At 45.0% G+C, this 2,447-nt stretch overlaps 1 non-coding gene across 1 annotated transcript; it reads right to left on the bottom strand.

Annotated features, from left to right (window-relative positions):
* Positions 1-773: 773 nt before the first annotated feature.
* On the bottom strand, positions 774-880 carry LOC141604002 (small nucleolar RNA R71). The gene has a single exon (XR_012525831.1). It is a non-coding gene; the product is annotated as a small nucleolar RNA R71 (small nucleolar RNA).
* Between the last annotated feature and the right edge of the window lie 1,567 nt (positions 881-2,447).

The raw sequence follows: 2,447 nt of genomic DNA, 5'->3' as shown, positions 1-2,447 counted from the left end.
GGAGATTGACCTGACTTCCCTAGCTATATAGTTAGTTTAGTTAGTTTATTTTTGATAGGTATACGACAGACGTATCAAATTTTGGCGCCGTTGCCGGGGAGGCAATTGCTCTATCTGTCTTTGTTTCGTTTATTTTATCCATCTCAGGGAATTTTTATTCCTTGAGGCAGTTCTTATTTATTTTCTTTCAGTGTTGTTTATGCCCAGGTCAGACAGGTTTGAGTTAGTTTCAGCTAATTCAGAGCCAGAGAGACTATTCAGGCATAGACTCCGTCTGCAGAGAAAATCACGAAAGGAAGACTTGAGTACTTTCGAGCCAGAGCTACATCATTCTCTTTTCACAGAAGACCAGTCTTTAGTAGAAGACATTCCTATTTCTGCTGATCAGCAAGTAAAGATGCCAAAACTTTCTAGTCACTCGGTGCCTAAAGCATCCTCAATTCCAAAGGGTTTCAATCTCCAGACTGAGGATGGGAATACATTCGACATTCGTCCTTCCTTCATCAATCTGGTGGAAAGAAATCTCTATAGAGGTGTGGCTGGTGAACACCCGAGGAAGCACATGGAGGTCTTTACAGATTATTGTTCTACTATCCCCGCCACAAAGGGGGTAACTCAAGACAAGATTAAGGAGGTTTTGTTTCCTTTCTCTTTGACCGACTCGGCCCGGGGAGTGGTCAACCGATTTGGACCGCACAAGTGCGGGGAGTTCTGATTGGGAGTCTCGTGCTCTTGCCTTTTACAAGAGATATTTCCCTCCACAACGCACCAATGAGCTTAGGGCCAAGATTACCAGTTTCAAGCAGGCTCCCGATGAGACTTTATATGAGGCATGGTCCCGATTCAAGAAATTGACGAGGTCTATTCCTCACCATGGTTTTGACCCATGGTTTATATCTAACCAGTTCTACAATGGGCTGTATGATGACCATAGAGCCATACTTGATGCGTCATCTAATGGGAGATTCCAGGAAAATACGGACGATGATAAGGGATGGCCCCATATTGAAGAGATGGCGAATCATAGTGCTGAGTATGGAAACCCGAGGGATGGTATTAGAACAGTTCATGCAGTCGATAACCAGGTTCTGGCTCAGCTGGAAGCCATGAATGCTAGATTTGACAAGTTGGAGTTACATTCTGCTGGGTAGCCTCAGGCGGTCCATATGCTTACTAGAGGGGAGACTGTCACATGTGAGAGGTTTGGGAGCAATGATGGCCACACTGTTGTTGGCTGTCTTATGGAGAAGGAACAAGTCCTTGCCTTTCAACAATATAGGCAAGGAGGGGGTTCCTATTACAACAACCAAGGGGCAGTTCATCCCAATTTGAGGTGGACTAGTTAAAACGTGCTCAATCCTACCCCTCCCCCGCACCAGCAACAGCTGTATGTTTCTCCACATAAGAATCAACAAGGCTTTCAGAAGCCTCCTTCCTTCCCTCCTCCCAATCACGGAGCATCATCTTCTGGAGGGGTGAGTGAGATTGGTGAGCTAAAGACTATGCTGCAATCTTTTACAAAGCAGTGGCAATTGAGTGATCAACAGAAAGATGCATCCATCAAGGCCCTTGAAACTCAAGTTGCGCAATTAGCCGCGAACCAATCTGCAAGGAAACCGGGTCATTTACCATCACAAACTGACAAAAATCCACATGAGACGGTAAATTTAATTAAATTGAGAAGCGGTCGTTCATATGAGGGACCAGAAGTGTTAAAATCAGACCCGAGGAAGGAAATAATAGCTGATGAACAGTGTTCTGTCAAAGGAAATGAGCTGACGGCTAAGAAGGTACTCGATCGAGTGGAATTTCTACTCGATCGAGTGAACAGGAAAAGCCAACTGCTCGATCGAGTGAATTTTCTACTCGATCGAGTGATTCTGTTGAAGAAACTACTCGATCGAATGGGAATTTTGGTCGATCGAGTAGTATGGACGACGGGCAGCTTGATCAAGAGCCTGCTAGTGCTCGATTGAGTGAGAAATCACCTGAAAGACCTCGTTCGAGAGGAAAGAAGCGTCCAAAGGATACGGAGCTTGATCCAGCTAACACATTGGAAGAGAGAAACAAGGGACTCGAGATACCCATCACGGTTCCCTTCCCGAGGCGTCTGCAGAATACTAAAGCTAATCAACAATTCGGCAAATTTGCCGAAATCCTGAGAAGCTTGCAGGTCACTGTACCATTCGCCGAACTGCTGACACAAGTACCCTCTTACCTTAAATTTATGAAAGAAATTTTATTGCGTAAGAGGCACATTAGAGATAATGAGACGGTAGCCTTGACTGAGGTGGGGATGGCCCTAGTTTATAAAAAGTTACCTCCCAAACAATCAGACCCGGGTAGTTTTTCGATTTCGTGTCATAACGGTACCTATTTGATTGATAACGCATTATGCGATCTTGGCGCTAGCGTGAGTGTCTTACCGTTGTCTCTAGCTAAGAGAC

The sequence above is a fragment of the Silene latifolia genome, chromosome 9, assembly GCF_048544455.1.
Source record: "Silene latifolia isolate original U9 population chromosome 9, ASM4854445v1, whole genome shotgun sequence".
In the NCBI taxonomy this organism is placed as follows: Eukaryota; Viridiplantae; Streptophyta; class Magnoliopsida; order Caryophyllales; family Caryophyllaceae; genus Silene; species Silene latifolia.
This window is presented reverse-complemented; position numbering and strand designations above follow the sequence as displayed.